We start from the raw sequence: 12,817 nt of genomic DNA, 5'->3' as shown, positions 1-12,817 counted from the left end.
ACCTCACATGTGTGATGCAAACATCATTCACATATTCGTGCACGACTTACTTATGCGTTCGCTTCTTCACGTGAGCATGGAGGGATGGGGGGAGGTGAAAAGAAAAAAAAAGGAAAAATAAGAAAAAAATTAAATTTTTCTTATTTTATTTTTTATTTTACACTGCCCCTTTGCTTATTTATTTATTTTTATTACTTTTATTCCTATTACAAGGAATGTAAATATCCCTCATAATAGAAATAAGGATGACAGGTCTTCTATATGAAGAGATCTGGTGTCAAAAATACCCCAAATCTCTTCTTTAGTTTTTAAAGAAAAAGATCAAAAAACATTTTTGATCCTTCGCTTTAAAAAAAAAAAAGTTTAACTTCCATCCTGGACCGGAAGTGATGTCATAACGTTGCTCCGGTCCCCCAAAGCCATAGTGGCGATCAAAGCCGATCTACCTCATAAACGCCTCTGAGACCAGCTAGGGGCGAGGTCAGATAATTTCTCTTTCCGAGTGAAACCAGGGAGTAGTAGGTGCCTTCCGCTTCTGAATCCGTTCCAGCGGTTCAGGAGCTTCAGCCATAATCTCGATAAACCACTTGCAAACCGCAACGTATATAGACGAATTGTGGTCAGCAAGTGGATAAATACAGGGGCAGCCAATGATGACCACCGTCTAAAAATACTAGTTGCCTGGCTCTGTCTGGGTTCAGCACTTCTCAGCCACAAACTTGGAACAAGCATGCAGCCAGTGAAAGTCAAAGTCTGGATTCCTTATCTCTATACCTGCTTTCAATCAAAATCCTGAGCATCACAACCAGATAACATGAATTTTTAGAGAGATAGACCAGCAATAGTGGCTTCTGTATTTCTCTGATGACAGTTTCCCTTTAACTGAGGCTGGCACATAATGATGGAGAGACGCAAAAGTTGACTGTAGGTCCAAGTGGATCAGAACCAGACAGGGGAGCAGAATATACATGATCCTATCACTTCCCGTCTTGGAATAGAATATGCTCTTCAAATTAAGAAACCAATGAATGAACAAAGAAGTCAAATAATATTTATTAAAATTAAGAGGAAATAAAATCAATAAAGATCATGAAAATTTAAATAATAAAAATTATAATAATTAACAAAATAAATATCTATATAAGAAAAAAAATAATACAACAAAGAAATAAAATAAAATAAAAATGAATAAAAAATGAAATAAAAATAAATAAAATCAATAAAATAAAAATGAATAAAATCAATAAAATAAAATGAATAAAATCAATAAAATAAAATAAAATGAATAAAATCAATAAAATAAAATGAAAAGGGATAAAATCAATACAAAATAACAAAAAAAAAAAAAGAAAAACACAAAAAACACAAAAACACAAAAGAAAAACACTGTAAATAAAATGAAAAAAAAAAAATCAAAGCAAAAAAAAAAAAAAAGACTTACATTTTTTTTTTTAATTAACAATGTTGGTATGCACAGATGAATAAGAGGTAAACAGCAATGGCTAGCCTTTGCCTTACCTGTAGCCTTCAGGATGCTGCAAGTCACCCATTCACAACACGCAATGAGCCCCCATCCCCATAGAGTCCAAGAATTGACCAATTGCACAAGCGGCAGTTGCACGACTTGCAGTCCATTCATAAAATTGCCCTGCGAAGGGATCAGCTGCAGACAGAAGAGTCATTGCCCTCAGCCAGATGAAGAAGTCAAAGAGGCAGAGACAGAGGTGTGAGCACAGAGAGAAGGAGAGGCAAGTCACAGCGCAGGTTGCTCAGCAGGTAGGAGGAAAAAGCTCACACAGGCAGGAAGGGCTCTGTATTCTGAGAGCAGAGTGTATACCAGAGACATAAGGCAGAGACTGGTGCTGCTTAATATCAGCTGAGAAGTAAAAATCATTGGGGAGTAGAGCATCTAGGCAAGCAGACAGCTGACAGCAGCAATTCCAATAACCACCACAAGAGGGCGCCTAATGTTATGTAATAAAGTCAATGGAGAAAAATAGGTAGAAATAGAGACTGTTCTGTAATGGAGATATTTTAAAGCATTATATTGAAATTGCTGAGTGTACAAGGGCTGCCATGCATGCTACAATCTGACCATACAAAATCAACTTTAAGGTTTTAGTTTACCTTTTCAGAAAAAAAAATGTTTAGGTGAACTAACACCACTAAAGGTGAACTAACCCACTAGGGTGCCCACGTGTCCCGGATTGCCCGGGATTGTCCCTTAATCCAAATTTGTGTCCCGTGTCCCGGGCACCTTCATTCCGGGACAATACAGTGTCCCGGAATGAAATAAGGAGACACAGCCAGCTGTCAGCCACCCTGAGATAACATTGCCAAAGTGCCGAACTGGTTGCTAGGGCCGCCCCGCCTCGCATCTAGCAACCAGTGAAGTCGGCTGAGCGAGGCCACCTTACCCAGAGTTGCCCTGCGCAGCGCTCCGGGTCCACCCACCTCCTCTCCTTCTCCGCCTCTGGCCGCACCACAGCAGCAGAGAGAGCAGCCAGACTCAGAGTCCAAGGCAGAGAGTGTTACAGTCTCCTCCTCCTCCTGACTCCAGTCCAGCGGCATTCTGCAGTGCTGGCAGTGGCACTGCTGGTAAGCCAGGATCCATGGCAGCCTGTGCCCAGTGCCAGTCCCGGGGGCCGACTCCCTTCTGCCTGCAGCACATTGCCACTGTTTGCCAGCAGCCCGACTTTTCTCCTGAGCCGCCTCCCACCCACGAGGGCCACGACCGTCACCCGAGCCACATGACTGAGTCCCTGAGGGGGGGCCCCCCAGTCAAACTTCCAGGTTTGTACTACTCTACACTACACTATTACACATCTACACTATTCTATGAGAACATGCATGCTTGCAATGCAATCATGTATTGCTTTTAACAATGTTTAACAAGGTTTAAAAAAATTGTTGTGTTGTGTGTGTATATATAAGAGTCCTTTCACACTGGGGCACTGGCAGTAAAACGGCGCTGTTTTTAGCGCCGCTTTACCGTCGTTTTAGTGACGCTATTCGGCCGCCAGCGGGGCGGTTTTAACCCCCGCTAGCGGCCAAAAAAAGGGTTAAAACGACCCGCAAAGCACCGCAGAGCACCGCTTTGCCAGCGGTTCTGCATCGTGGCCATTCAGATCAATGGACAGGAGCGGTTTTGGAGCGGTGTATACACCGCTCCTTCACCGCTCCAAAGATGCAGCTTGCAGGAGTTTTTTTAACGTCCTGCAAGTGTACCGCTCCAGTGTGAAAGCACTCGGGCTTTCACACTGGAGAGACAGGAGCAGCTCTTTACAGGTGCTATGCAGGCGCTGTAGCGTCTGTAAAGCATTTTTATTTTTTTTTTTTTTTTTTACTAGTAATGGCGGCGATCTGCGTTTTTTATCGGGCCTGCGACATTATGGCGAACACATCGAACAATTTTGACACATTTTTGGGACCATTGTCATTTCCAAAAATTGGCAAAAAAAGTATCAAAACCCATCTTTTTTGGGTGGGCGCGGGGGCGGCGGGGGGGATGTCCCTGAATGGCAGTTTGGAAATGTGGTCACCCTAGGGGGGAGGGGTGTATGAACTTGGACAGGATGAGGGTGAGCCAAGGGATACTCCAATAACCGTAGAACTTGCAAATGAGGACATTTAAGGGGTGGATTTACTAAGACTGGAGAGTGCAAAATTTGGTGCGGTTGTGCATGGTAGCAAATCAGCTTCTAATTTCAGCTTGTCCAATTAGGCTTCATGCACACGAGACGCCGGTGCAAACTCTGCTGAACACATGTTTTTAAAAGCTGAAACCGGTGTTTAGAAGCGTTTTGCCGCGCTTGCATGCCGCGTTTAGCCGCATTTGCATCTAGAAGCGTCTGCAGAGCAGAGAATGACATTTTGTGACCCAAATTTGGGGCCCCATATGTCTCACATTTTAGGAACCCCAAATGTGGTGTGCAAATACAGTGGAACTAGCACTGTGGCCTCGAGATATGGGGCCCCAAAGTCGGGTCACAAAATGTCATTCTCTGCAGAAGTGTTTGACATTTTGTGACCCGACTTTGGGGCCCCGTATCTTGGGGCCACTTGGTGCTAGGAACCCCAAATTTGGATATGTTATAGTGCTAGTTCCACTGTGTTCGCACACCACATTTGGGGTTCCTAGCACCAAGTGGCCCCGAGATATGGGGCCCCAAAATCAGGTCGCAAAATATCATTCTCTGCTGCAGTTTACCATCATATTTCTGTGTTTTCTGGTCCAAAAAATAGGGTTCCTTTAAAAACACTTATAAACGCAAACGCGGCTAAATGTGGTACCGGCGTTTTGCTGCGTTTGGCATCTGAAACGTGGAAAACTTTTGCGTCTGAACCCATTTTTTTGCTTCTGGAAAAACCAGGTTAAACGCCAAAAAATGAGACTGTGTACATGGACACATAGGATAACATTGAATGAGTTCAGGGGCAGTTGAAAAAAGTGTCCAACTGCCTCTGAACACGCGTTTAACAGCATCTCATGTGCATGAGGCCTTAAGCTTTGACAAAAATACCTGGAAGCTGATTGGTTACTATACACAGCTGCACCAAATTTTGCACTCTCCAGTTTTAGTAAATGAACCCCTAACTCTGCTCTAATTCTTCGGGGTGAAAACACCCCCTTTGAAGTGTAGAAGAATGGAACAAAACAGGGACTCCTCAGCAGGAATACTGAATATACAGAAGGAAAGCTTCCTCATAGGAAGACCAAAGAAAGTCTCTGTGTCCAGAAGGCTGATACTCACTATTTCCTGAATATTGTGTAGCCACTTGCAGTATAAGTCGGTTCTTGGATTGCCTGTGTCCTGGATCCTTAGAAGAGCTCTCTGCAATCTTCATGAGGCTAGGCCAGAGGTCCCCAAGCCAAAAGCTGGGACCCCAGAAAGGATTCTTTGAACTGTAGGGGAACTCCCAGAAATGCCACAGCCCCCAGGCTTGGTCTTAATTCCCCAGGAACAAGAGAGCTCTGCTCTGGTTTCCAGATCATTTATACCCCTCTCAGCCCCCTGCTGATCACTCACCATACTGACCAGGGATTAGCTAAAGAAGCAATAATCTGCAGGCCAGGGTCTGTATTCTTCCACCCCAATATGGCCCACTGCTCTCTGAGAAAACAGAGAACGTAATCAAGCTTGCACCAATAGAACCCAGAATAGACTTAACCAAATGATAAATGCTCCCCTTGGCTACAGAGAGGTCAAAAACTAAATTTAGAACCTAGTAGCCTACTGGGGAGCTATACTGGTATTCACAGACCATGGATTTTTTGCCAATACTTTCAGGTGTTGGGACACGGGAATAAACTTTGCTGGGGCCACTACTAGTGCATGCTTATATAAGCCCACCTACTTCATGAAACGCCATTTTTTGTTTTTTTTTGTTTTGCTATTGTCCTTAGGCGAAGGACCTGTTCTACTCCTGGAAAAGTTTTTTCTTAACCATTCCTTTATTCTTCAGACACTTCTATCAAGTTTGACTACTGATCATCCTGGGCCAACATATTGCACATCCGCTACACAAGGCACACCAGCGCACATGCATTTTAGAGGGCAGGGTGGTGTGAATAAGCCCCTACTGATATGGCTACAAAATCTGGTTGGTTACCATGAATTATGCATTAAAAACAGCAAAAAGGGCACACCAGCCTAAGACATTATTTGAAAAAAAAAAATGTATTCAAAAAAGATAATAAGATAAAATATACAGGATTTAATTTTATATATATATATATATATATATATATATATATATATATACATATATAATCACAACATTGTATATTCACATAAATGAATCATAGTACTGGATTTCATCTGAGGGGATATCCTTTGAAATGCTTAGCATACTTGATTTGTGTAATATAGTATTGCAAAGATCTGCTATATTGGTGATTAGGATTTAGGAATCCAGTCCTAAGATTCATTTATGCCTGTGCGTGTACAGTTTTGTGAGTATAATATGAAAACGTGTTGGACAGTTGTGAAAAAAATGCTGTAAATTAAGAATACTTTCAGAAATAGAAGTGTTAATAGTTTCTGTTTATCAATTAATAAAACGGAAAGTAAATGACCTTAAGAGAAATCCAAATCAAATCAATAATTGGTGTGACTACCCTTCGCCTTCAAACCAGCATCAGTTCTTCTAGGTACACTTGCAACTAGGTTTTGAAGGAACTTGGCAGGTAGGTTGTTCCGAACATCTTGGAGAACTAAGCACAGATCTGTGGATGTAGGCTGCCTCAAATCCTTCTGTCTCTTCATGTAATCCCAGACAGACTCCATGATGGTGAGATCAGGGCTCTGTGGGGTCCAAACCATTGCTTCCAGGACTCCTTGTTCTTCTTTACACTGAAAATAGTTCTTAATGACATTGGCTGTATGTTTCAGGTCATTGTCCTGCTGTAGAATTAATTTGGGGCTAATCACACTCCTTCCTGATAGTATGGCATGATGGATAAGTACTGTATCTGCCTGTATTTCTCAGCATTGAGCACACCATTGATCCTGACCAAATCTCCGAATCCATTTGCAGAAATGCATAACCAAACTTGCAAGGAACCTCCGCCATGCTTCACTGTTGCCTGCAGAAATTCATTATTGTACAGCTCTCCAGCCTTTCAGAGAACAAACTGTCTCTTGATAAAGCCAAATAATTAAAAAATGTTGACTCATCAGTCCAGAGCAACTGCTGCCATTTTTCTACACCCCAGTTCCTATGTTTTCATGCATGGTTGAGTCACTTAGCCTTGTTTCCTTGCCCTATGCACGAAAACATCAGAATAGGAAAACATAGTAAGTTTCTTCTCACCGGCGACTTTACGTTTAGTTTCACAGCTTACTTTTAGACAAAATGCTGATTTTTGGCAGCAGTGGTTATCAAATAACAACTGAAGACTTTTTCCCACACCATGTTCAAAATGCACTGCACTTGCGATTTGCTGTGGGTGTCAGTGTTAACAACACCCCAAATGCAAGTCGCAAATGCAGTAGGTTTGCCTGCCGCAGATCTCAATGTGCATTAGTGCCATGCGATCCAGTTGTCGTGCATTTTTAAAATTAGCGCATGGGTTACTTTTGGTATGGTTTGGTGCAATTTCTGTCCATTCAAATCAGCCCTAAAAACAAATTTTATTATGAAATGTATTTTTTTCAAAATATAGAGAAGAATTTACTAAGACTGGAGCAGCTGTGCATGTTAACCATCCAGCTTTAATTTTCAAAACTTACAGAACAAAATAAAGCTAGAAGCTGTTTGTCCACTATGCACAGCTGATACAGATTCTATCTGCTCCAGGTTTAGTAAATTCCCCTTAGTATTCCATATAGTCTCTAAATATGATGTGGTATGACCTTTTAATGTTGTCACACATTTACTGGAGAAAACAATAGGGTACATTAAATACTTTTCTAAATATGTTATAATAAAAAAAAAAGTTAACATTGCAAAAAAAAAAAATATTATTTAAAACAATACTACATCATTTATTTGGTCAACCAAATCGTATGCAAGTTTACAATAGGTTTAGAAACCTAAATATTATTAATATGTTCCATTGGCAACACAAACATCTTTAAATTTCTTGTTTTCCCACAAAAAAATAAAAAATAAAATGGCTTTCAAGCAGTATGTTTTTTTTTTCCCCAGCCTTTGAAAAGAGGCAATGTTTTTAGGCACATCCTTTTGATGGGATTGCCAATTGATTACCAGTCAATCATGATTATTATTTTTTTTTTATAATTACCATTATAATTATATTTACAGTATTATTGTTTTTTTTTTTTTTTCTGGTTGAACTGGATGGTCTTTTTTCAACCAGACTAACTATGTAACTATTATAATTATTCAATTTTACAAGGTAAAGGGGCATACAAACCAAACATTATTTGGATATAATTTGGATGTTCAATAGCATGTCTATAATAAAATGTATCATCCAATTAGAACCCTGTTTTACAGTTGAATATGGTCAAATGTTTCAGATACCAGGTTTATCAGTGTTGAACTGTACCCAATAAAGTTCATATAAGAAAATGGAGGAAGGAATAAGATATCTCCCAACTGTTCCATTTGAGCAAGGTTTGATCTATGTGTGCCAGTATCCCAGTATCGGTTTAATAGGGTATCACCTACATAAATGGGTGATAAAAATGATTCACTATGGATCATGTGGATGTAGGTGGGAGGGAAAAGGCAGGAAGTGGGTGGGGGGGGGGGGGGGAGGGGGTAGAGAAAAAAAGGTCAAAAAAGAAAATATCCCATTGACAGTTGGCACAAGCACTGCAAAATGACACTCAACGTTTGGGGGTTTGGGTTCCTGGAGAACTGGGCAGACTTCTCAGTCAGTCACCAGTTCTATAGAAGGCATGGACTGCACCTAAATGAGGAGGGTGCAGATCTTCTAGGAGTGAAGATGGGCAAAAAGTTAGGGGGGTTTTTAAACTAGGCGACGGGGGGATTCCAGAAGTAGAGATAGTTAGCAATGAACATATTCCAGAGGGTAGTATTGGGGGCATTAGTGGTAGGTTGACTAAAGCACATAAACCCAAGGTAAGTATAGTAACAAGTCCTATTTGCAATCTCAGAACACCCAAAAAGAGGACAGTATGCGACCGGGCTAAAATACGTGGCATGTTCACCAATGGCAGGAGCCTCGCGGATAAGATGGGTGAACTAGAGATGCTGTTGAATGAGGAGGATTTAGATTTTGTGGGAATTTCAGAGACCTGGTTCAACAGCTCTCATGATTGGCTGGCAACCATTCAAGGGTACTCCCTTATATCTTTGGTAATGCACTAGGTGTGCGCGCCTTTCATTTCTGTTTTTCTTGTAGTTCCTTTCGGATTACCCCATCTGAGGAAGGCAGCATCCACCCAGTTTTGAAAACCGTATATACCTTTCACACCACCATTTTATCTGACATCTGTTACTCCACACCTTGGAAGACCTATTAATGCTGGAAGTGACTGTGTTTTTTTAAGGGTATTCCCTTTAACACAGGGATAGAGAGGGTAAAAAAGGGGAGTGGTATGCCTATATATCAAGAATAATGTACAAGTGAATGTGAGAGATGACATCAATAAGGGAGCTAGGAGGGGGAGGAGGAATCCTTATGGGTAGAGCTCCAAAGGAATGAAGCTAAGGGGAAAATAATACTGGGAGTATGCTATAGGCCCCCTAACCTGAGGGGGGAGGGGAAGACGGACCTCCTATCACAATTTGATTTAGCAGCAAGGATGGAAAGTGTTATCATAATGGGGGATTTTAATTATCCAGACATAGACTGGGCAGAGGGAACCATGTATTCGTCTTAGGCTCGCCAGTTCCTAAATGTCTTGCAGGACAATTTCATGGGTCAGATGGTAGACGCACCAACTAGAAACAAGGCGTTACTAGATCTACTGATTACCAACAATACAGACCTGATCACGGATGTGGAAATACGGGGCAATTTAGGAAACAGCGATCACAGGTCAATTGGCTTCAGTATAAATCACACAAATAGGAAACACAAGGGGAACACAAAGACACTGAATTTCAAAACAGCCAACTTCCTGAAACTACAAACCTTATTAGAAGATATAAATTGGGATAAAATCTTAGAAACAAAGAACACAGTAGAGAGATGGGTTTGTTTTAAGAGCATATTAAATAAGTGCATTAGCCAGTGCATCCCATTGGGAAATAAATTTAAAAGAGCGAACAAAAGTCCTGGATGGCTTAACTCTAATGTAAAAATGCATATAAAAGCAAAGGAGAAGGACTTCAAAAAATACAAGGCTGAGGGATCATCATCAGCATTCAGACTTTACAAAGAATGCAACAAGATATGTAAGGGTGCAATTAGGGCGGCTAAGATAGAACACGAAAGACACATAGCGAAGGTGAGCAAAAAAAATTCCCAAAAATTCTTTAAGTATATGCACATCTCAGCAGATGCGTAAGAGTGTTATGGCATTGCTGTGTATCTGCTAAAGGGCAGCACATTTCTCTGGTGTCAGGAAAACAATTTTGCATGCATTCCCAACACACAAATGTGAACACAGGCTAAATGTCTCAGTTACATTGGTGGTCAGTGTAAATCTTCTCATTACATTGGGACTTGGTGTACAATCCTTTAATTCACACTAGTAGCCAGTGTGAAGGTTTCCCTTACATTGGTGGTCAGTGTAAATCCCTCCCTGCATTAGTGGTTACTGTGAATGCTCCTATTACATTAATGATCAGTGTAAATTCCCATTACATTAGTGGTCAGTGTAAATTCCCAGTACATTGGTGGCCAGCATAGAAACTCCTCTTTATATTGGTAATTGGTAAAACAATCCAAACTTGCATTTGTGGTCAGTTTCGAATCATCTCTTTGGTGGCCTATGTAGAAGCCCCTTTTGTGGTTGTTGATGTAAAATCCCCCATTACATTGGTTGTCAGTGTAAATTCTTCATTACATTGGTGATCAGTGTACATTTCTCTTTACATTGGTGGTAAGTGCAGAATTGCCCTTTCACTGGTGGTCAGTGTAAATCCCCCTTTACATTGGTAATCAGTGTAAATCCCCCCTAACAGTGGTGGTCAGTGTAGAAGTGTCACCTTACAGTGGTGGTCAGTACAAATCTCCTTGACAATGGTTGTCAGTGTAAATTCCCCTTTACATGGAGGTAATTGTACTGTATATCCCCCCTTGCACTGGTGGTTGGTGTAAATGCTCCTATTACATTGGTGCCAGTGTAGAAATCCCTCTTTATATTGGTGGGTGGCGTAAAATTACCCGTTACATGGTGGTTATTGTAAATTCCCCATTATATTGGTGGTCAGTGTAAAATCCCCCACAATATACTTGCCAATGATTTCCAGCTTTGTTCTACATGATTCAGAATTTGCCACAGTTTACTGCCTCCTAACTAATCCCATTTCCCCATCACTGACACTGATCTCATCAATCCCCCAGCATTGCCATTGATCACACCCCCCTCCCCAACACTGCCACTGATGCCAAGAGTCCTAGGATCCCTAGGAGTTTGTCTTTTAATGGGTTCCCTCACCTCCCCAGTCCATGGTGTGCAGGCAGGGAGGAGATAATGTGCTCTAACCCTTAGCAACCAATCAGTGAGTAGTAATGAAGTGCACTAACCTCTTGCAACCAATCATTGAGTGGTAAGGATATGCAGTAACCTCTAGCAACCTATCAATAAATCAGTGAGCAGTAATAACATGCAGTAACCCTTAGCAACCAATAAGTGAGTGGTAAGGATTTTCAGTAACCTCTAGCAACCAATAAGTGAGCAGTATTGATGTACAGTAATCTATGGAAACCAATCAACAAACAGAAGTCATGTGCTGTAACCTCTAGCAAATCAGTGAGCCATAATGTGCACTGTAACCTCTAGCAGCCAGTCAGTGAGCGGTAATGATACACTGTAACCTCTGGCATTGAACACATGGATAATACGCCACTGGTTTTGAGTCTGTTCTGTTGTGCAGCTTGCCTAGTATGGATACCAGAGAACTGACAGATGTCACACACACAACAGACAGCTTGATATTCTGCAAGAATAATTGGTGCGTGGAATGTTGTTACCTGATGGTACCTGAGGGACAACATTTCTCTCACTTTAATATGGCATCTGACATATTGGTGGCAACGAACTAAGCCCTGTTTTTATGTGGGAATTTAAGAAACACCAAGTTCAATTTATTACATAGTTACATAGTAGGCGAGGTTGAAAAAAGACACAAGTCCATCAAGTCCAACCTATGTGTGATTATGTGTCAGTATTACATTGTATATCCCTGTATGTTGCGTTCATTTAGGTGCTTATCTAATAGTTTCTTGAAACTATCGATGCTCCCCGCTGAGACCACTGCCTGTGGAAGGGAATTCCACATCCTTGCCGCTCTTACAGTAAAGAACCCTCTACGTAGTTTAAGGTTAAACCTTTTTTCTTCTAATTTTAATGAGTGGCCATGAGTCTTGTTAAACTCTCTTCTGCGAAAAAGCTTTATTTCTATTGTAGGGTCACCAGTACAGTATTTGTATATTGAAATCATATCCCCTCTCAAGCGTCTCTTCTCCAGAGAGAATAAGTTCAGTGCTCTCAACCTTTCCTCATAACTAAGATCCTCCAGACCCTTTATTAGCTTTGTTGCCCTTCTTTGTACTCGCTCCATTTCCAGTACATCCTTCCTGAGGACTGGTGCCCAGAACTGGACAGCATACTCCAGGTGCGGCCAGGCCAGAGTCTTGTAGAGTGGGAGAATTATCATTTTATCTCTGGAGTTGATCCCCTTTTTAATGCATGCCAATATTCTGTTTGCTTTGTTAGCAGCAGATTGGCATTGCATGCCATTGCTGAGCCTATCATCTACTAGGACCCCCAGGCCCTTTTCCATCCTAGATTCCCCCAGAGGTTCTCCCCCCAGTGTATAGATTGCATTCATATTTTTGCCACCCAAATGCATTATTTTGCATTTTTCTACATTGAACCTCATTTGCCATGTAGTCGCCCACCCCATTAATTTGTTCAGATCTTTTTGCAAGGTTTCCACATCCTGCGGAGAAGTTATTGCCCTGCTTAGCTTAGTATCGTCTGCAAATACAGAGATTGAACTGTTTATCCCATCCTCCAGGTCGTTTATGAACAAATTAAATAGGATTGGTCCCAGCACAGAACCCTGTATTATGGCTTTGTTTTTCCTTCCCATTGTTTGGTCTGCTATAATATTTTTTAACATCTTGGTGCATAGTTTGCTCTGTGGAGAAGGTACAGAGATCCTGTGTCAAAGAAAAATTGTAATCAGTAATAGTGTTTGGTGG

General features: G+C 41.3%; 1 protein-coding gene across 1 annotated transcript in view; it reads right to left on the bottom strand.

Moving 5' to 3' along the window:
- The window catches only part of LOC141119514 (histamine H2 receptor-like), a 226,095-nt gene extending 224,216 nt beyond the window's left edge, over positions 1-1,879 (bottom strand). The window contains exon 1 of the mRNA XM_073610993.1: positions 1,519-1,879. The gene's annotated coding sequence lies outside the window, so the exon portion shown is untranslated. The remainder of the gene's footprint in view (positions 1-1,518) is intronic.
- Positions 1,880-12,817: the final 10,938 nt, after the last annotated feature.

This window comes from Aquarana catesbeiana, linkage group LG01 (genome assembly GCF_042186555.1).
Source record: "Aquarana catesbeiana isolate 2022-GZ linkage group LG01, ASM4218655v1, whole genome shotgun sequence".
Taxonomy (NCBI): Eukaryota; Metazoa; Chordata; class Amphibia; order Anura; family Ranidae; genus Aquarana; species Aquarana catesbeiana.
The sequence above is the reverse complement of the archived record's forward strand: the minus strand, read 5'-3'. Positions and strand labels throughout refer to the sequence as shown.